Genomic DNA, 21,986 nt, shown 5'->3' on the forward strand with positions numbered 1-21,986 from the left:
TCAGGGCACAGGGCTGGGGTGTGTGGGAGGTGTAGGAGTCAGGGCAGGGGGCTGGGGGTGTGTGAGGAGGGTGCAGGGGTCAGGGCAGGGGGCTGGGGATGTGGGGGGGGTGCCGGAGTCAGGGCTGGGGTTGTGGGGGGGTTGCAGGGCACAGGGCTGGGGCGTGTGGGGGGATGTAAGGGTCAGGGCAGAGGGCTGGGGGGGTGGGAGGTTAAGGGTCAGGGCAGAGGGCTGGGGGGGTTCAGGTGTCAGGGCAGAGGGCTGGGGGTGTGTGAGGGGGTGCAGGGCTCAGGGCAGAGGGCTGGGGGTGTGGGCTGGGGTCATGGGGGTGCTCCCAGCCCCCTGCTCAGAGCAGCTCACGGCAGGGGGCTGGAGGGGATATGCCCTGTTTCCACCCCCTTCCCCAAGGGCCCCGGAGCAGAGAGCTCCCCCTCCGTAGCAAGGGCCGCCAGCTGATGGGCCGCAGGGAGGGAGAGGCGGAGGGGCAGGAACCCCGCACGCTGGGGGAAGAGGCGGGGGAGGGGGGAGCTCGCCTGCCCTGCAAGGAGCGCGCGAGGGGCGGGGGGCGGAGAAGAGCGGGCCGGGCCGGGCAGGATTTTTAGTGGCACGGTGCTGGCTGCCCGGGTCCCACGGGCAGCAGGGTGCCATTCAGAATTGGCTCGCGTGCCGTGTTTGGCCCACCTGCCATAGCTTTCCGACCCCTGCTCTAGAGACGTAAGAACTGCCTAGGGGAAACTGAGGCACCCCTACAGTATTCAGAGGAGACATTAAGAACAGTCCGGCTCCGTCACAGGCCCACCTTTTCACAATGGCCTCCACAGCTGGACGTTTACGTTTTTAGGTGCCCAGCTGGAGACACCCGGGCCCTGACTCTCGAGGTGCGGCGCACCCCTGGCTCCCTGGGATTTCCCCCAGCATTGCGGGTGCCCAGCACCCCGCAACATCAGCCTCAAATTGGGCACCCAGAATAGGAGGCACCCAGAATTAGGGGCCACTTTTGAGAGTGTGGCCTTAAACCCCTCAGCCCAGGGGCCTCCCGGCACAGAAAGGGGCTCAGCGCCCCCCACCCCGCTCTCCAGGGTGCACCCCCCGCCATTGGGGGCCTAAGAGGGGGTTGAAGCACTGGAATGGGTTCCCTAGGGAGGTGGGGGAATCTCCTTCCTATGAGGTTTTTAAGGCCCGGCTTGACAAAGCCCTGGCTGGGATGATTTTATTTGGGGTGGGTCCTGCTCTGAGCAGGGGGTTGGACTCGATGACCTCCTGGGGTCCCTTCCCACCCGGATCGTCTATGATTCTATCATCTCGTCGCCCTCCCCCTGCTCCAGAGGCTCAGAGCTCAGGGGACGGGACGTGTCCGGGTGGGTTTCTTTGGGAAGCTGGAGTAAAAAAAACCCTCCCTGAGGCCGAGACGTAGGCTAGAGGGGGCGGTGGATCCAGGACAGTCCCAGGTTCCCCCAGCCAGGCCAGTAATTTACGGTTACCAAGCTGGGAAAGCGGGCTCCTGCCGGCCTCTGAGCCATGCTGGGGTGGGGCTGTGATCAGAGAGACCCTCAGAGCAATGCAGACAGCACCAGAGCCCTCCAGGGAGGGGGTGTCCTGTATTCCCGGCCCCCTGTCCACAGAGTGAGCTCCCCCCATTGTGGGGTTCATTGCTTTCCTGCCATTTATGTAGTTCCCATCACCCCCAAGGGCCTCACAGACAATGCACAGCACCTGCAGCCCCATGGAGATGCAGCCAGCTCTGGGGAAGAGCGCATCGGCCAGACACACAGGGGAAATGTCAGCCAAGGTCTGTGGGGCAAACCCCTGTTCTAATGGAAAGTGCCCCATGAGGCCTTTATTCTACACCCATTGGACAGGCCTTGGGGTTTAAGGGCTCCCTCAAGCCCCCCACCCGCACGTGATGACCTGCCAGGAGCTCAGTCCAAGGGGGAGGGAGCAGGGATTCTCCCCTGCAGTTCCAGTGTGTCACCCTGACACTCACAGCCCCAAATCGTCCCCCTGGCTGCTGCGAATACACGGCACTGCCTGACCCCAGCAGAGGCCCAGCACCCATTTAAACAGATGGCCCTTTCTTCAGCCCGGCTGCCTCTCCCCGTCTCTGCGGGGCTGATACTGGGAGTCCAGCAGTAAAGATACAGGCTGAGCTGGGGGGATTTCATTCTATGTCCTCTCTCTGGCTCACCCTGCCGGGCCTTTTCTCCGCCGGTCTGGGTTCAGGTCCCCCTTCCCATTTAATGCAGTGGGGAGAACACGTCCCCCATTCTCCAGGGGATCACTTTGTGTTTATGGGGAACTTTAGCCTGGGCACCAAACTGAACCCCCCCAGCCCCCGCTCAGCTGCTCTCTTTGCTCCTGGCCTCCCCATGCCCAGCCAGGTGGGGTTCTCCCCTGGGTGCTGTTAAATGTCCCGGGACCAGCACGGCTGCAACGCTGCACACATCAGCGATCCCGCCCCCGTCCCACGGCCAGGTCCCCGCGCGCCCAGGGGACAGAGCTTCCCAGGCTGGGTCACACACTCGTGTTCCCAGCCCGGGGATTTCCTCTCCCTGCCGCCCCCGGATCCCAGCACCCCCCAGCGGCAGCTGAGGTTGTGCTGAGCTTGCGGGGCCCCCGCAGCCCAGGGCGGGGACAGTTCTGCCTCCTCACATGGTTTCCCAGAAGCGGCAGCGTCCGACTCACTGGGGCTGGAATTAAACGGTGCAGCGTTTCCTTGTTGGCTGCCAGCGCGGGGCGTTCCCTGCAGCCTGCCAAAGAGCTCACCTGGCAACCGGGCCGGAGCGGGGCACAGGCAGGCCGCAGGGCTGGGGCTGAACGGCCGGCCAGGCCGGTCCCAAGGGGAATTTGCAAAGTGACCCAGCCCTGCCCTAATCGGTTCCACACTGCACCCGAGACATGCAGCATCCGTCTCCCTGCTGGGGTTACTGCCCCTGTGAGAGCCGGGGTTAGCCACAGAGAATGGCATGGTCGGGCCGCAGCAACCAGAACGGGGTCCCGCGTCCCGAGTCGACCTGGGACTGGCCACCCAGCGTGCAAGCTGAGTAGGGTTAGCCGGGGTGGGATCTCTTTGCCCTGCACAGAGGCAGGCCGGCTGGGTTTGAGCATATCCTGCTCTGCTGTGTATCGCCGAGCGTGTCTCTATTACTCTGGTCTGGATTCAGCTGGTTGACTGTGTAGGATACAAGGGATGCATCCGATGCAGTGAGCTGTAGCCCACGAAAGCTGATGCTCAAATACATTGGTTAGTCTCGAAGGTGCCACAAGTCCTCCTGTTCTTTTTGTTATCATCAATGTTACTGAACCTCGGACTACTGGGAAACAAAGGGATTTGCCGCCCCCCCCAGCATGACGACTCCATTAAATCCACCCGATGGCTGTTACCTGAGACCCCCAGGGCCCTACGAGCAGGCTCTGGGGCGCGAGCGGATGCCTATTATGAAGTCAGCGGCTGCTGGAGCACGGCCCAGCCGATAATGGAGGGGCCGTGTGTGTGTGCGTGCGTGTGCGAGTGTGCGTGTGTGTGCGCGTGCGTGTGCATGTGTGCGTGTGTGTGTTCAAGAGGAGGCACACGTGTGTGCAGGGGCGCTGGACCCATGTGTCTAGGGGGGTGCTGAGAGCCATTGACCCGAACTGTGAAGCCTGCGTCCCCTCGCCCGGCCGGCCAGCGCACTGCCTCGCTCTGATTAGTGAGTAGGGGTAGGAAATCCGCTCAGGTTGTCTCCCTCTTCCTCTCCCCTCCGGCCCTCCTCCAACAGTGATCTAACCCCCCCAGAGTCCGTCCTTTCCCCCTCCCAGGGCTGCGCTACGCACAGATTTTGCACCAATGTAATGCTACGGCTTTCTGAACTGTAAAGTTAAATTGGTGTCTCCCCTAGTGTGGACACAGTTATATTAACACAGCTGAGTTGGTACCTTTGCCAGAACAAGCTAACCCAACAGAAACCCTTTCACACTGACATCCCTGGGTCCACATTAAGGGGAAGTGCATTGATTTAACCAGATCAGGTTAAAAAAACCCGGCTAGTTAAACTGATGCAAAAACTGGGTTCAGACCAGCTCTGATTCTCAAATATGGGTCCAGTGCTGGCCATTTTATTGCAAATCTCACAGTATTTGGCATTTTCCCAAGAGCCCCAGCTCCTGGAGTCATGGGATGATGTGAGAATTTCAGCTTAAAACAATGTAACTTTCTGGCCCACACAGGTGAGGGGAACAGCTTGGAAATGTGACTGCCAGAGGTTCCAAACCCAGGAGGCAAATAAACTCCCCACTTCTGTGATTCAAAGTCTCATGATTTTTGAGCCAATGCTCTGGCTTTTGGAGGGTGTCAGGGGCACCTGCCATCCGCACACGCCCCTGGCCGCCAGGCACAGCTCTGCAAGTGCCCCCGCCCCAGCTGGGTCATCAGTACGGTGACCGAGGCTTTTACGCATTGAGCAGCCCCACTTCCAAGGTTTGAATAGTTAGTGGAAAGTGCAACAGACCCGAGGTCCCCCTTCCCCCAGCCCCTTGGTGTAGGGCAGACTCCATGTGAGTGTCTCAGCCCCACGGCCAGGCCCTTCGCCCCCAGGGCCTGGCCATTCTCCACTCCCTCCCTGGAACCAGGCCCTTGCTACCAACCTCAGCACCCCTCCCAGCCGCACACAGCTCCCGGCCGGCTGGGAGACACCCTCAGCTCCTTCCCCAGCAGCTCTCCTGCTGTTCCCTAGGCCTGTTCGCTCCTAGTCCCCTCTGGGAGCCTGTTCTCAGGGCCAGGGGCTCGTTAGCTAATTACCTGCCAGCCAGCCACCCAGAGTCAGGCCCAGCTCCACAAAGGGATTTAGGCTCCTCACTTCCACTGAAATCCTTTGTGGAGCTGAGCCTGGGTCACTGACAGCTGGCTAAGTGGGGCTGGCTCCCCCCAGAGAAGCCATCACAGATAGACCAGGCCCGACTCCCTTTAACGGAGCAGCCAGCCCGCGAAAGGCGCCTGACCGGGATCTGGGAACGACTTGGAGCTGGCCGTGCTCTGAGCTAAAATCCCCTCCGGTGTTGCCCTTTTCCCTCCAATGCACCACTACGGACAGACAATCCCCCCAGATCTGGGGCCTCCCGCAGGTTTTAACCCCAGCCCCTTTCCCTGGGTTTGGAAGGAGAATTGTTGCCCTGAGTCTTTGCCTGAGCTGGGGGGACCTCAGGGGCGGTTCAAACCCCGCAGCCGTCAATTGTCCCCTTTCCCCTCAGATACCGGAGTCAGATCCCTTCCCCGTCGCCGTCAGTAACACGCCGCCCATCGGGGGTGAGCAGAGCTTTCCCCTTCACGGCAATGACAACGGGCCGGTTGGCGACTGACGGGACGTGTTCCATGTTTAAGATTCACCTGGTTCCCGCTGGGACAGGCCGTTGTTTCCCCACGCCCCCAGCCGTCTCCCTCCCTAGGCCGAGGTGTCCGCGTGCTATGGACAGCACCCCGCTGGTCCCGCTGCTGTGCGGAAAATACCCAACCCGGCACTGCGGCCCCCTGGCCTCCTGCCCCCGGCATGGGCAGCGCCAGCTACCGCTGCAGGCTGGGAGCGCCTGAGCCCGCCCGACAGGAGCCCCGCGTAGGGCCTGGAATGGGGCATCCCCGTGCCCCGAGGGACGGGAGAGCTGGGATGTTGGGTCTCAAACCCAGAGCTTCACAGGGCCCCCAGGTGCCTTTTCAGTCTCCCCAGAGCTGCTCGCTGCCCGTCGCGTAATGATTGGTCTTGCCACAACAGCACTTTGCTAAGTGCCAAGTGACGCACGCTGGAAAACCTCGGCCCAGCAATACATAGCAAACCGTGGGGTCTAAACTGGCCGTGACCCCTCAGGAAAGAGACCCTGGAGCCACTGTGGAGAGTTCTCTGAAAACATCTGCTCAATGCACAGCGGAAGCAAAAGAGGCGAACAGAAAGTTGGGAACCACTGGGAAAGGGACAGATAATAAAACAGAAACTATCCTGTTGCCTCTCTAGAAATCCTTGAACTCTGCGCTCAGATCTGGTCACCCCATCTCACAAAAGATCTATTGGAATTGGAAAAGGTGCAGAAAAGGGCAACAAAAATGATTAGGGGGATGGAACGGCTTCCGTATGAGGAGCGGTTAATAAGACTTTTTTAATTAATGGGACTTTTCAGCTTGGAAAAGAGACACCTAAGGTCTATAAAATCCTGACTGGTGTGGAGAAAGTAGATAAGGAAGTGTTATTTACTCCTTCTCATAACACAAGAACTAGGGGTCACCCAATGAAATTAATCGGCAGCAGGTTTAAAACAAACAAAAGGAAGTATTTTTTTCACACAACACACAGTCAACCTGTGGAACTCCTTGCCAGAGGATGTTGTGAAGGCCAAGACTATAACAGGGTTCAAAAAAGAACTAGACAAGTTGTCACGGAGTCCCTGGGCGATGCTCTGGAACTGCTCCCTACGAAGTCAGGCAGACTCTGGGGAAGTCTCCTCTCTGTGAGCAGACTGTCTGCAGGACACAAAGCTGTGACAAAGTGGGACTGTTCTTAATGTTTCCTCTGAATAGTGTGGGGGTGCCTCAGTTTCCCCTAGGCAATTCTTAAGTATCTAGGGGGTGGGGTAAGGGTGTATGATCGTTGCAGAGCCCTAGGGGGCAGGTGTGTGCAGGGGTCTGGACACAGAGAATGGCCGACACCCTGTTTCCTGGCAACTGATGGCCTGGGCCCTTCCCCCCTGCAAGGTGAGAGCTAAAGGGTTGGAGAACAAAGGAATCCGGTGACCTCCTGGCCCGGGAAAGGGACAAAGCCCAGAGGAGGGGGTTGGGGGGCGGGAGAGAGTTTCAGTTTTGGGGTCTGGCTGGGACATGGAGTGAAGGGCAGACATGGTTGTCTGGCTCACTGCCCCCCAAAATGGACCCAGCTGAGGGGTCCGGTTCTCTGCACCTACAAGCTCTGTGTTAGACCATGTTCCTGTCGTCTAATAAACCTTCTGTTTTACTGGCTGGCTGAGAGTCATCTCTGAGTGTGGAGTTGGGGGGCAGGACCCCCTGGCTTCCCCAGGACCCTGCCTGGGCGGACTCGCGGTGGGAAGCGCACGGAGGGGCAGAGGAGGCTGAATGCTCCGAGGTCAGACCCAGGAAGGTGGAAGCTGTGTGAGCTTTGTGTCCTGAACCGAGAGGAGACTTCCCCAGAGTCCTGCCTGGCTTCATGGGGAGCAGTTCCAGAGCATTGCCCGGGGACGCCGTGACAACTGGTGGCAGAGGTGGGATGTACTGCACCCCGTGGATGGCGCTTCCTGCAGTAAGTGACTGGGGAGCAGTAAAACGAAGGGGGATTGACGAGGACCAGACGTGCTGAAGGCTCAGAGAGGAGCGGTTTCGGGGGGCGGTTAACCCCTGGGAGTGTGTGACCAGCGAGAAGGACGGTGCAGTAATGGGGTCCCCCTGGGGACTGCGGGGAGCAGTCTCAGGGGCGGAGGAGCCTGCGGCTTGGCCCTGGGAGAGAGAAGGACTTTTGCAGTAACAGGGTCCCCGGGGGATTGCAGCGAGTGGTCCCGGGGGGGGAGGAGTCTGCAGCTCGACCCTGGCAAAGAGGTGGTGACCTCGAGAAGGGCTGGCACACGAGGGGTTCTCCCTGGAAACCGTGGGGAGCTGAGAGCACACAGGCCTGTGAGTCCACAACAACTTGGGAGGAGCGGAGTGACGGCCTGTCACCGTCTCCTTAAGAAGGACATTGTAACCCTGTGCAGAAAGAAAGCGTTGAGCATTGGAAAGTTCACCAAAGCAGAGTTAATCGTGCAGCTGGAGGAGGATGACCACTCTAAAGAGCAGATTCCTGACCCCAAATGGGGCTATAGCAGGATCTGTGAGCAGCTGGAGTAGGAGCCAGGCATCCCCAAGACTCCTATCCCCGACCAGACGAGGGTCTTCACGATCGGGTTCCCCATCCGGGGATCGGAGACGGACGGGATTGGAGCTGAGTCCAAGAGAGCCAGAGGACTGTGAGAGACAGCGAGAGCCCGAGAAAGAGCTGCAGAAGCAGCAGCAGCATGAACTGGCGGTGGGGGAGCGGAGAGGCCTAGGGGACCCCCCAGGGGTGAGTGGGGATAGACCCACAGCTGTGAGACCCTGTTGTGGGGCGACTGTGTCTCTTTGGGACAGGATCCAGGCCCGGCTCCGGTAATGGCCGAAGGTTTGAATTTGAATCCAGGGAACCAATCGGCAGAGAGGGAAATGGTCAGTGAAAATGCAGAAGACCTGGCTGGCAGCGGGAGACACAGGCAGGGCAGGGGATCTGTGGGGAGTGGCAAGGTGCTTGGTAAGGAAAGTCTGGATGAGCCTAGGCAGCCTTGTGAGCTGATGGCTGTGTCTCGTCAGCAGGGTGGGAAGGCGAGGAGAGTGGAAGATGAGAGTCCCTGGACCTTACCTGTTAGCTGGGTGGAGAATTGGGACAGGGAAGGAAATGTGCCTGTGTCTGTCAGGGGTATTGACTTGCCTGTGGAGGGAGCTACCCTGGTCTCCAAGCAGTTGTCTGTGACCAGCCTTGTGTGCTGGGACCAGGGGAATGAGATCCCAAGCTGGGTGTCTGGGAAAGGAGAAAGTGTGTCCGGCTCTTCTTTGTCTGTGGAGCAGACAGAAGGGGCCTTTCAGCCTGTGACGGTTGAGGGTCGTGCAATTGTCTCAGAGCTGGTTCTGGATTCAGCTAACGCCCAGGAAGGGAAGGGTCCTAAGTTTGTATCTGCTCAGGAGAATGGTCCTGTAACTACGTCACATCCAGTTAGCGTCTATGTAAAATCCCAGAGCCCAGACAATTCTGGTGCTTGTATTTTGCCTGGTGCTAGTGTGTTGTTGGGAAAGGGTGGAGCAACTCTGTCTAATCAGGGTGAGATCCTAGCCAGGGCACAAGGAGAGCACGAAGGTGATGTGATTGTGTTACCTACTGAGGGTGTGGAAACCTGTAGCAAGAAGGAAAAGAGCCCAGGCCATCAGTGGCCAGGAAACAGGGTGTGGCCATTCTCTGCGTCCAGACCCCTGCACACACCTGCCTTCTAGGGCTCTGCAATGATCATACACCCTTACCCCACCCCCTAGATACTTAAGAACTGCCTAGGGGAAACTGAGGCAGCCCTACACTATTCAGAGGGAACATTAAGAACAGTCCCACTTCGTCACACACGTTCATGGAGGATCCTTCCATCAGTGGCTATTCACCAGGTTGGGCAGGGATGGTGGCCCTGGCCTGTGTTTGCCAGAAGCTGGGAATGACGACAGGGGACGGATCACTTGGTGATTCCCTGTTCTGCCCATTCCCTCTGGGCACCTGGCATTGGCCACTGTCGGAAGGCAGGACACTGGGCTGGCTGGACCTTTGGTCTGACCCATTATGGCCGTTCTTATGTTATGTTATCTGGAACCCCAGACTGTGGCCCTGTAGTCTGGGCAGCCTGCACAGACCCCGACTGAGATCAGGGCCCCGTGGTGCCGGGCGCTGCGCCAACCCCCCGTTGAGCTGTGTGCTATATGCACAGATGGGGAAACGGAGGCACTGAGAGGTTCAGTGATCTGCCCAAGGTTGCACACAGAGTCTGTGGCAGAGCCAGGCAGTGAACCCAGGAGTCCTGAGACCCAGGCCTGTAGCTTCGCCACAGACCATCCTGTTCCTGGGCCACATTCCCAGAAAGGCTCCTGCCGCCTTGCGGGGGAGGCGCCGTAGAACTGGAAGCCTCCAGGGCGCCGTGCGTGGCTGGGCTGGGCTGAGGGGAGCTGGGGTCCGAGCCCGACGGCAGGTCCCATCCAGCAGCTGAGTCTGAGGGCCCAAGGGAGAAGGTTCCTGCTTCGCACTGAGGAGCCGCTGGGGCAGTTCCCCCCTCCCCCCGTGTTGCCCCACCCTGGGGCCGGTGCTGCGGACAAGGGGTTCCAGGGTGACCCAGGCCAATTGCTCCCTATCCCCATAGGCCTGGTTCCCCCCGCCTGGCACCTTGTACTGCCCGTGGTACCTCTCCAGCCCGGGCATTGACACCCCCCAGCTGGCATTGCCCGTTGGCTGGAGATCCCCGCCCTGGGCTGTGAATCATTCGGCCGTCAGTGTCACAGCATTGGGGGCGTGGGGGGAGGAGTGCCAGGGAACCCGCCCCCCATAGCACCCATCCAGCCCCGTCGGCGTTTCCATCCCAGCCATCGCGTGTGCCCCGGGACCTTGGCTGCGCTAACCCTGCCCTGTGTTTACCAGGGCATGAGCAGATTCCTGTCTCTGCCCCTGGCCCTGCTCCAGCCGAGCGGTGACCCTGCCAGGGCCGGATCGCGGTGCCGGCGCCGAAGGTCTGTGCCTCGGGCCCTGGCAGTGAGTAAAGCCGGCAGCGTCCAGCCTTGCCGGCGGCACAGACGCACTGAGAACACGACTCGTGTGTAACTGACGCAGTGACGCTGCCTGAGTCTGCTGAGAGCCTGACCCCATCGCTGGGGGGGGGGAGCTGCCCTGAGCGTGACAGACTCAGTGACACTGCTTGAGTCTGCAGAGAGCCTGACCCCATCGCTGGGGGGGGGGGGGGAGGAGCTGCCCTGAGCGTGACGGACTCAGTGACGCTGCCTGAGTCTGCAGAGAGCCTGAACCCATCGCTCCAAGAGGGAGAAGCTGCCCTGAGTGTGCGCAGTGATGCCTGAGTGTGCAGAGAGCCGGAGCCAAGCGCTATGAGAAGGGGCAGCTGCCCTGTGTGTGATTCAGGCAGTGAAGCTGCCTGGGTCTGCAGAGAGCCTGAATCCAATGCTGGGGAGGGGCGGGGAGTTGCCCTGAGTGTAACTGGGGTAGCCAGGCGAAGAAAGGATTATTATCCCATTTTACAGAGGGGGGCCTGAGGCCCACAGGCTGGAATTTTCAGAGGAGCCCAAGGGACTTAGGCACCTCCTTCCCACTGAGTTTCTCTCAGCCAGACAGATTCAATGATTGGCCCCGGCGGGAACCGAACCCAGGTCTCCTGAGCCATAACCATACACCCGCCAGCCCGGGCTGTGTGCCCCATGGTAACGCAGCTCAGCCGCTCCCTGTGGGGCGTGGGCACAGCAGCCCTGGGCTGGGGCACAAACCAGGGAGGCCTGTCCCCTGGGAACGGCCGTGGGGGTGAGGGGCTTTGCCTGCATTCATAGCCCCCCCACCCCTGGCAGTTTAAGGCCCTGGGCAGATGCTGCAGCTCCCATTGGCAGGTCTGAGCGAGCCACGGGCTGATACGCAGGGGAGAGCCGGGAACGTGCCCCGGTGTGTGTGGGGTGAGATCCAGGCGTGAGTGAGGCTGGGTGGAGCCGGCTGGAAAGTCCCATCTCACGGCAGCGTCAGGGCTCAGCTCAGACCAGGCCACCTCCTTACAGAGTGTGGGGCACCCCACACATTAGCTGTGCCCCACATTACAACAAAAACCTGATAGCACCTCTGAGAACAACGGGGCAGGGACACAGACAGATTCCCAGGCTGGACGGCGGGGGAGATCAAGGAAGTACAGAGCTGGGAGAGAACCCAGGCGTCCTGGCTCCCAGCCCCCACTTCCCTCCCAGAGCTGGGCGAGAACCCAGGCGTCCTGACTCCCAGCCCCCGGCTCTCGAGGAAGGCTGGCAGGGCTCCAGCTACCCAGCTCCGTGGGCGGTGCCCGGAGCCCCGGGGCGGCCTTTGCCCCGCACACACCGTGCGGCCCTGTGCCCGGTCACACGGCCGCGCTCCGCCGGCTGGGCTGAGTCACTGGAAAGTCCCTCGGTGCCCGGGCTGGAGCTGGCACCGCGCCCCGGCTCGCTGCCCGAGGCTCCACCGCCCCCTGCCGGCCGCACGCCGCCCCCTGCCAGGATCTCAGCTGGTTTCCGAGAAATCACCTGGGCACGGGAGGGGCGGTTGGAGCCGGCCACGAGGGCGGAAGGAGCGTGACCCCGTGACCCCCGCTGTGGGGAACCAAATAGCCCAAGTTTATAGGGACAGACCCGCGATTCGGGGCTTTGTCTGACCCTATCACCCCCGTCCGCCCCCCAGCCTGAGTTTTCACACTTGCTGTCTGGTCACCCTGCCCCCTGCCGGCCAACGACCCACACAACCCGCTGTGGGGTGTTCCTCCAGGAGCAGCCGGGCCGGAGAGACGGAGCGCCCCCCACTGCCCGGCGCAGGCCATGCATCAATCTCAGGCCCTCAGCCCCATGGCACAGACCCCAGCCTGACCCCCAGTCCGTTACCCGCTGTGATGATGTGAGGATGTGACTGCAGCCGGGGGTGGGGGTGGGGGGGGGGGAGTGTTGACCTGGGAATGTGCCCTGGGGACGGGAGACCTGAGAGCCTGTCACCTGAGCCAGGAGGGGGAGGGGGAGGTAACACCTCTGCCCAGGAATGTGGATGGAGGCTGCAGCAGGAAACCTGCTCCGTGGGTTTAGTTTCAGGTTGGGGCTGGGGGGAGGAACACAGGGAACCCCAGGGCTGGGGTCTAAGCTCCCTGCTCCCCCAGGAGGACTTGACTGAGGGGTCCTGGGTGTACCCACAAGCTCTGTTTTGGACTGTGTTCCTGTTGTCCAATAAACCTTCTGTTTTACTGGCTGGCTGAGAGTCTCAGTGAATCCCAGGAAGAGGGGTGCAGGGCCTGGACTTCCCCACACTCCGTGACAACTGGTGGGAGCGGTGGGATCTACTGCACCCCGTGAACGGCGCTTCCTGCAGTAAGTGACTGGGGAACAGTAAAACGAAGAGGGATTGACGGGGACCAGGCGTGCTGAAGATTCAGAGAGAGACGGTTCCAGGGGGCAGTTAACCCCTGGGAGTGTGTGACCAGAGAGAAGGACTTTTGCAGTAACAGGGTCCCCCGGGGGACTGCAGCGAGCGGTCCCAGGGGCGGAGGAGTCTGCAGCTCGACCCTGGCAAAGAGGTGGTGACCTCGAGAAGGACTGGCACATGAAGAGTTTTTCCTGGAAACCGTGGAAAGCTGCCCGGCCTGCGAGTGGCCAGCCGGGAGATGTACGCTAAACGCCTGAAGAGCGACCTGGTGGAGCTGTGCAGGCAGAGGGGGCTGCGCATCGGGAGGTCCACCAAGGAACAGCTGATTCTCCTCCAGCTGGGCAGGGATCGCTTGGATGACCCAATCCCTGCCCCTGAGGGAAGCCGCCCGGGGGACGCAGCGTGGGCCCTGGGGCCTGACCGGGCTGAGAGGGATCAGACTGCCGCCGAGGACATCCCGAGACCCTTCCTACCTAGGCCTGGGGGAGGGGTTGGGGGAAGCCCGGCAAATACCGAGGGACCCCTGACCCCGGCAGCCAGCAGGGGATCCTCCCGGCGGAGCTCCCCATCCCTGGAGCGGAGGCGGCTGGAATGGGAGAGGGAGAGGAAAATGAGGGAGCTGGAGGACCATGAAAAACGTCAACATGAGCAGGAGAAGGAGAGGGAGCGTCAGGAGAAGGAGAAACAAAGACAGCATGAACTGCAGCTGGCCAGGCTGAGGAGCAGTGGGGCCCCGGCTGCGGTGAGTGCGGGGGGACCCAAGACTGCAAGGAGCTTTGATAAGTGCCTCCTGGCCCAGCGGAAGGAGGGGGAGGACATAGACAGCTTCCTGACGGCCTTTGAGAATGCCTGCGAGATGCACAGGGTTGACCCTGCAGACAGGCTCCAGTTCCTCACCCCCTTACTGGACCCCAAAGCCGTGGAGGTGTACAGCCGAATGACAGGGGCGGAGGCAGGGGACTACGAACTGTTCAAACAGGCCCTGCTCCGGGAGTTTGGGCTGACCCCCGAGATGTACCGGAGAAGGTTCCGGAGTCAGCGTAAAATGCCTGAGGTCACCTACCTACAACTGGTCAACCGGATGCAGGGATATGCCCGCAAGTGGACAGCGGGGGCCCAAGCTAAAGAGGACCTGCTTGACCTCATCGTACTGGAGCACCTGTATGAGCAGTGCCCTTCCGACCTGAGGCTGTGGCTGGTGGACAAAAAGCTCGCGAACCCCCAGCACGCAGGGCAGCTGGCCGACGAGTTTGTGAACAGTCGGTCAGGGGGTAGCAGGGAGGAGTCCCAAAAGAACAGGCCCCCCCCGATGCAGAGAGAGAGTCACCATCGGGCCTTCCAGCGGGGAACTAGGGAGAACCCCCTCCCAAGGGGAACGCCTGGCGTCGGGCCCCTCCGACCCGCTCGAGGGGACCAACGTGACCTGAGCTGCTATCACTGTGGCCAGAGAGGCCACGTACGGACCCAGTGCCCCGGGCTCAGGGACAAACTGAGCAGACCCAACCTACCCAGGGTTAACTGGGTAGGGACTCAGCTGGACGAGGGGCAGACGACACAGGCAAGGGGGGCTGCCAGTTTACCACCTGCTCAGGAGGGAAGAGTACCCCCGGACAGCCCCGCCAGAGGGCTAGAGGCTCTGGACTCAGGGTGCTCAGTTTACAGGGTGGGCGCGGGGCTGTCCCTCCGGAGAGAGTGCCTTGTTCCCTTGGAGGTGGATGGGAGGAAGGTCAATGGATACTGGGATACGGGTGCGGAGGTGACGCTGGCCTGGCCCGGCCTGAGGTGGTGGCCCCAGATCGGGTGGTGCCCAACACCTACCTGACCCTGATGGGGTGGGCGGGACCCCATTTAAGGTGCCTGTGGCAAGGGTACACCTGAAATGGGGGGCCAAGGAGGGCCCCAAGGATGTGGGGGTACACCACTGTCACGGAGTGTGGGGGAGTCCAGGCCCTGCACCCCTCTTCCTGGGATTCACTGAGACTCTCAGCCAGCCAGTAAAACAGAAGGTTTATTGGACAACAGGAACACAGTCCAAAACAGAGCTTGTGGGTACACCCAGGACCCCTCAGTCAAGTCCTTCTGGGGGAGCAGGGAGCTTAGACCCCAGCCCTGGGGTTCCCTGTGTTCCTCCACCCAGCCCCAACCTGAAACTAAACCCACCCAGCAGGTTCCCTGCTGCAGCCTCCGTCCACATTCCTGGGCAGAGGTGTTACCTCCCCCTCCCCGTCCTGGCTCAGGTAACAGGCTCTCAGGTCTCCCGTCCCCAGGGCACATTCCCAGGTCAACACTCCCCCCTCCCTGCTGCGTCACATCGTCACATCTCTCCCCCCTTCGAGACTGAACTGAGCGGGGTCACTGTGATCAGTGACCTGGGGAAGTTCGGGGCCCCCTCTCCGGGACAGCGCATCTGCTATCAGGTTGGCACTTCCCTTCACGTGGACCACGTCCATGTCGTAATCCTGCAGGAGCAGGCTCCACCTCAGGAGCTTGGCGTTGGCTCCTTTCATCTGGTGCAGCCAGGTCAGGGGAGAGTGGTCGGTGTAGACGGTGAAGTGTCGCCCGAAGAGATAGGGCTCTAGTTTCTTGAGGGCCCACACCATGGCCAGGCACTCCTTCTCGATGGCCGCGTAGTGTTGCTCCCGGGGTAGCAACTTCTTGCTCAGGTACACGATGGGGTGTCTCTCCCCCTTTTCATCCTCCTGCATTAACACCGCCCCCAGTCCCGTGTCGGAGGCGTCGGTGAACACCACAAAGGGCTTGTCAAAGTCTGGGTTTGCTAGGACTGGGCCACTGACCAGAGCCTCCTTCAGCGCCCGGAAAGCCTCCTGGCACTGCTCGGTCCAGACCACCTTGTCTGGCTTCCCCTTCTTGCATAGCTCAGTGATGGGGGTGGCTATGGCGCTAAAGTGGGGCACAAATCTTCGGTAGTATCCTGCCATCCCAATAAAGGCTTGGACCTGCTTTTTGGTGTGGGGAGCGGGCCAGTCTCTGATCACCTCCACCTTGGCCGGTTCCGGCTTTAGGCGGCCGCTCCCCACCCGATGGCCCAGGTAAGATACTTCAGCCATCCCCACCTTGCACTTCTCCGCTTTGACAGTCAGCCCAGCCCCCTGGAGTCGGTCCAGCACTTGTCTAACCTGGGACACGTGGTCCTCCCAGGTCTGGCTAAAGACACAGATGTTGTCAATATACGCCACGGCAAAACTCTCCATCCCCCTCAGGAGCTGGTCCACCAGGCGCTGGAAGGTGGCCGGCGCTCCCTTGAGGCCGAAAGGCAGGGTCAGAAACTCATAGAGCCCCAGAGGGGTGATAAAGGCCGATTTCAGCCGGGCATCTGCATCCAGCGGCACTTGCCAGTAGCCCTTTGTAAGGTCCATGGTGGTAAGGTACCGAGCTCCTCCCAGCTTGTCTAGGAGCTCGTCCGGCCTGGGCATGGGGTAGGCATCCGATACAGTGATGGCATTGAGCTTCCGATAGTCCACACAGAACCGGACTGACCCATCTTTTTTGGGGACCAGCACCACCGGCGAGGCCCAAGGGCTGGCCGATGGCTGGATCACCCCCAAAGCCAGCATGTCCCGGACCTCTCTTTCCAGGTCCTGAGCAGTTTTCCCTGTGACTCGGAAGGGGGAGCATCTTATCGGCGGGTGCGACCCTGTCTGCACCCGGTGGACAGTCAGATTAGTGCGTCCAGGCTGGTTGGAAAACAGCTGTCGGTACGGATGCAGCACCCCCCTGACCTCAGCTTGCTGGGCAGGGGTGAGCTGATCCGAGAGGGGGATTGTTTCCAGGGGGGAACCAGCTCTGGTCCCAGGGAACAGATCTACTAAAGGGTCATCTCCCTGCTCCTCCCAATGTCCACACACAGCTAACACCACATTCCCCCTGGCATAATATGGCTTCATCATATTCACATGGTACACCCGGCGGTGGTGGGCCCGGTTCGACAGCTCCACCACATAGTTTACCTCATTGAGCTGCTTGACGACCTTGAACGGGCCCTCCCAGGCGGCCTGTAGTTTGTTCTTTCTCACGGGGATGAGAACCATCACCTGATCCCCGGTGGCGTAGGCACGGGCCCGCGCCGTGCGGTCATACCAGACCTTCTGCTTCCTCTGGGCTCTGGCCAGATTCTCCCTGGCCAGGCCCATGAGTTCAGCCAGTCTCTCTCGGAAGATCAGGACATACTCCACCACTGACTCTCCATCGGGAGTGGCCTTCCCCTCCCACTCGTCTCTCATCAGGTCCAGGGGGCCCCTCACCCTCCTTCCATATAACAGTTCGAAAGGCGAAAATCCGGTAGACTCCTGGGGCACCTCCCTGGACGCGAACAGCAGGTGAGGTAAGTACTTGTCCCAATCCTGCGGGTGCTGGTTCATAAAGGTTTTCAGCATCATCTTTAGCGTCCCGTTAAACCTCTCCACCAGCCCATTGGACTGGGGGTGATACGCTGAGGCCCAGTCGTGCCGGACCCCACATTTCTCCCACAAGCACCGGAGCAGGGCCGACATGAAGTTGGAGCCTTGGTCTGTCAAGACTTCCCTGGGGAACGCCACTCGGCTGAAAATGGTCAGGAGCGCATCTGCCACGGTGTCTGCTTCAATGGAAGCTAAGGGCACTGCCTCGGGGTAGCGGGTGGCAAAATCTACCACCACCAGAATGTATTTCTTCCCCGACCGGGTCGTCTTGCTGAGAGGCCCCACGATGTCCATGGCCACCTTCTGGAAAGGCTCCTCTATGATGGGCAAAGGTCTCAACGCCGCTTTCCCCTTGTCCCGGGCCTTCCCCACTCTCTGACAGGGGTCACAGGATCGGCAATACTGCCGGACCGTGGTAAAGACCCCGGGCCAGTAAAAGTTCTGTAGCAACCTCTGCCGGGTGCGCCGGATTCCCTGGTGCCCTGCGAGGGGGATGTCATGGGCCAGGGACAGGAGCTTGCGGCGATACTCCTGGGGGACCACCAGCTGCCTCCTGACCCCACAGGACTCCCCTTCCCCTGGGGGAGCCCATTCTCGGTACAGGAACCCCTTCTCCCACAGGAACCTCTCCTGGCAGCCTCTCCTCATGGTCCGTCCCTCACTGAGGTCGGCCAGGTCCCTGAGCTTCTGCAAGGAGGGATCTTTCCTCAACTCGGCCTGGAACTCAGCGGCTGGGGAAGGGATGGGGCCCGGTTCCCCCTCCGTGGCCAGGTCTGAGGCCTCAGCCTCTCTGAGCCGTGCCCCTCGGTGCTCCCTCCCTACCCGAGTAGGGTCTCGCGCCTCCAGTGTGGTACCCTCCCCAGGGTCAGGTCGCAGTGCCCCTCGCCGGCTCTGGCTACGGGTCACAACCAGGGCGGTCTGGGGGTCGCTTGGCCAGTCCTCTAGGTCTCCCCCCATCAAAACTTCAGTGGGCAAATGGTGGTGTACCCCCACATCCTTGGGGCCCTCCTTGGCCCCCCATTTCAGGTGTACCCTTGCCACGGGCACCTTAAATGGGGTCCCGCCCACCCCCGTCAGGGTCAGGTAGGTGTTGGGCACCACCCGATCTGGGGCCACCACCTCGGGCCGGGCCAGCGTCTCCTCCGCGCCCGTATCCCAGTATCCATTGACCTTCCTCCCATCCACCTCCAGGGGAACAAGGCACTCTCTCCGGAGGGACAGCCCCGCGCCCACCCTGTAAACTGAGCACCCTGAGTCCAGAGCCTCCAGCCCTCTGGCAGAGCTGCCCGGGGGTACTCTTCCCTCTGGAGCAGGTGGTAAACTGGCAGCCCCCCTTGCCTGTGTCGTCTGCCCCTCGTCCAGCTGAGTCCCTACCCAGTTAACCCTGGGTAGGTTGGGTCTGCTCAGTTTGTCCCTGAGCCCGGGGCACTGGGTCCGTACGTGGCCTCTCTGGCCACAGTGATAGCAGCTCAGGTCACGTTGGTCCCCTCGAGCGGGTCGGAGGGGCCCGACGCCAGGCGTTCCCCTTGGGAGGGGGTTCTCCCTATTTCCCCGCTGGGAGGCCCCATGGTGACTCTCTCTCTGCATCGGGGGGGGCCTGTTCTTTTGGGACTCCTCCCTGCTACCCCCTGACCGACTGTTCACAAACTCGTCGGCCAGCTGCCCTGCGTGCTGGGGGTTCGCGAGCTTTTTGTCCACCAGCCACAGCCTCAGGTCGGACGGGCACTGCTCATACAGGTGCTCCAGTACGAACAGGTCAAGCAGGTCCTCTTTAGCTTGGGCCCCCGCTGTCCACTTGCGGGCATATCCCTGCATCCTGTTGACCAGTTGTAGGTAGGTGACCTCAGGCATTTTACGCTGCAGCCCGAACTCACGGAGCAGGGCCTGTTTGAACAGTTCGTAGTCCCCTGCCTCCGCCCCTGTCATTCGGCTGTACACCTCTGTCACGGAGTGTGGGGGAGTCCAGGCCCTGCACCCCTCTTCCTGGGATTCACTGAGACTCTCAGCCAGCCAGTAAAACAGAAGGTTTATTGGACAACAGGAACACAGTCCAAAACAGAGCTTGTGGGTACACCCAGGACCCCTCAGTCAAGTCCTTCTGGGGGAGCAGGGAGCTTAGACCCCAGCCCTGGGGTTCCCTGTGTTCCTCCTCCCAGCCCCAACCTGAAACTAAACCCCCCCAGCAGGTTCCCTGCTGCAGCCTCCGTCCACATTCCTGGGCAGAGGTGTTACCTCCCCTCCCCCTCCTGGCTCAGGTGACAGGCTCTCAGGTCTCCCGTCCCCAGGGCACATTCCCAGGTCAACACTCCCCCCTCCCTGCTGCGTCACACCGTCACATCTCTCCCCCCTTCGAGACTGAACTGAGCGGGGTCACTGTGACCAGTGACCTGGGGAAGTTCGGGGCCCCCTCTCCGGGACAGCGCATCCGCTATCAGGTTGGCACTTCCCTTCACATGGACCACGTCCATGTCGTAATCCTGCAGGAGCAGGCTCCACCTCAGGAGTTTGGCGTTGGCTCCTTTCATCTGGTGCAGCCAGGTCAGGGGAGAGTGGTCGGTGTACACGGTGAAGTGTCGCCCGAAGAGATAGGGCTCTAGTTTCTTGAGGGCCCACACCATGGCCAGGCACTCCTTCTCGATGGCCGCGTAGTGTTGCTCCCGGGGTAGCAACTTCTTGCTCAGATACACGATGGGGTGTCTCTCCCCCTTTTCATCCTCCTGCATTAACACCGCCCTGTGACGAAGTGGGACTGTTCTTAATGTTTCCTCTGAATAGTGTGGGGGTGACTCAGTTCCCCTATGAAGTTCTTAAGTATCTAGGGGGTGGGGTAAGGGTGTATGATCATTGCAGAGCCCTAGAGGGCAGGTGTGTGCAGGGGTCTGGACACAGAGAATGGCCGACACCCTGTTTCCTGGCCACTGATGGCCTGGGCCCTTCCCCCCTGCGAGGTGAGAGCTAAAGGGTTGGAGAACAAAGGAATCAGGTGACCTCCTGGCCCGGGAAAGGGACAAAGCCCAGAGGAGGAGGGGCTGGAGGGACTTTCAGTTTGGGGCTGGCGGGGACATGGAGTGAAGGGCAGACGTGGTTGTCTGGCTCACTGCCCCCCAAAATGGACCCAGCTGAGGGGTCCTGTTCTCTGCACCTGCAAGCTCTGTTTTAGACCATGTTCCTGTCATCTAATAAACCTCTGTTTTACTGGCTGGCTGAGAGTCAAGACTGACTGCGAAGTTGGGGTGCAGGACCCTCTGGCTTCCCCAGGAGCCCTGTCTGAGCGGACTCGCTGGGGGAAGCTCACGGAGTGGCAGAGGATGCTGAATGCTCCGAGGTCAGACCCAGGAAGGTGGAAGCTGGGTGAGCTGTGTGTCCTGAAGACAGGCTGCTCCCAGAGAGGAGACTTCCCCAGAGTCCTGACTGGCTTCATGGGGAGCAGTTCCAGAGCATCGCCCGGGGACTCCGTGACAACTGGTGGCAGGGGTGGGATGTACTGCACCCTGTGGACGGCGCTTCCTGCAGTAAGTGACTGGGGAGCAGTAAAACGAACGGGGATTGACGGGGACCAGGCGTGCTGAAGATTCAGGGGGTGGTTAACTCCTGGAAGTGTGTGACCAGAGAGAAGGACTTTTGCAGTAACAGGGTCCCCCGGGGGATTGCAGCGAGTGGTCCCAGGGGCGGAGGAGTCTGCAGCTCGACCCTGGCAAAGAGGTGGTGACCTCGAGAAGGGCTGGCACACTAGGGGTTCTCCCTGGAAACCGTGGGGAGCTGAGAGCACACAGGCCTGTGAGTCCACAGCAACTTGGGAAGAGCGGAGTGATGGCCTCTCACCGTCTCCTTGAGAAGGACATTGTAACCCTGTGCAGAAAGAGAGGGTCGCGCATTGGATAGTTCACCAAAGCAGAGTTAACCGTGCAGCTGGAGGAGGATGACTGCTCTAAGGGACAGATTCCTGACCCAAATGGGGCTATAGCAGGATCTGGGAGCAGCTGGAGTGGGAGCCAGGCATCGCCAAGACTCCTGTCCCTGACTAGACGAGGGTCTTCACGATCGGGTTCCCCATCAGGGGATCGGAGACGGACGGGATTGGAGCTGAGTCCGAGAGAGCAAGAGGACTGTGAGAGACAGCGAGAGCCCGAGAAAGAGCTGCAGAAGCAGCAGCAGCATGAACTGGCGGTGGGGGAGCGGAGAGGCCTAGGGGACCTCCCCGGGGTGAGTGGGGATAGACCCCGGGGGCCCAGCTCCGCAGGGAACCTCGAGACTAAATTGCTGCCCCTGGTTAAGGAGGGAGGGATGTGGATGCCACCTCACTGCCTTTGAGCAGGCTGGAGATTTGAACCAGGGGGATCCTGCGGAAAAGCCCTGGTGTCTAGCTCCCTTGCTGGGTCCCAAGGCCGTAGACTCCGTCAGCCAGATGGGTGGGGAGGTGGACAGGCTCCCACTCCCGACCCCAACCTATATGTCTGTGTGGAGTTTCCTGGGGCCAGGCCCCTCGGACCCCCAGTGGGAGCGGAAGGTGATGGCCAGCTTGTCGGGGAGAAGACCCAATCCCAGTTTGACCCCCTGGGGTTTTGGGGTGGCCAAAGGGCACGGGCCGCATAAACCTTCCCACATGCGGCCTGTGGGTGCTATCGACCACCCCCGACCTAAGGGAGGGCGTGAAACTGGAAGGGCCTGGTGTAACTCCTACCAAGGAATGGGAGAGATGCTGGGGCATCCATGGGAACGTTGGTGGCTTCGAACTTCCCCAGGTCACTGGCTAAAGTGACCCCGCTCAGTTCGATCTCGAAGGGGGGAGAGATGTGACGAAGTGGGACTGTTCTTAATGTTTCCTCTGAATAGTGTGGGGGTGACTCAGTTCCCCTATGAAGTTCTTAAG

General features: G+C 60.8%; 1 long non-coding RNA gene across 1 annotated transcript; it reads right to left on the bottom strand.

Moving 5' to 3' along the window:
* Nucleotides 1-706: 706 nt before the first annotated feature.
* LOC122462846 lies at nucleotides 707-9,144 on the bottom strand. Its single transcript, XR_006285685.1, has 3 exons — nucleotides 9,101-9,144; nucleotides 8,080-8,085; nucleotides 707-746 (listed from the first exon to the last, which is right to left on the bottom strand). It is a non-coding gene; the product is annotated as an uncharacterized LOC122462846 (long non-coding RNA).
* Between the last annotated feature and the right edge of the window lie 12,842 nt (nucleotides 9,145-21,986).

The sequence above is a fragment of the Chelonia mydas genome, chromosome 14 (assembly GCF_015237465.2).
Source record: "Chelonia mydas isolate rCheMyd1 chromosome 14, rCheMyd1.pri.v2, whole genome shotgun sequence".
Lineage (NCBI taxonomy): Eukaryota > Metazoa > Chordata > Testudines > Cheloniidae > Chelonia > Chelonia mydas.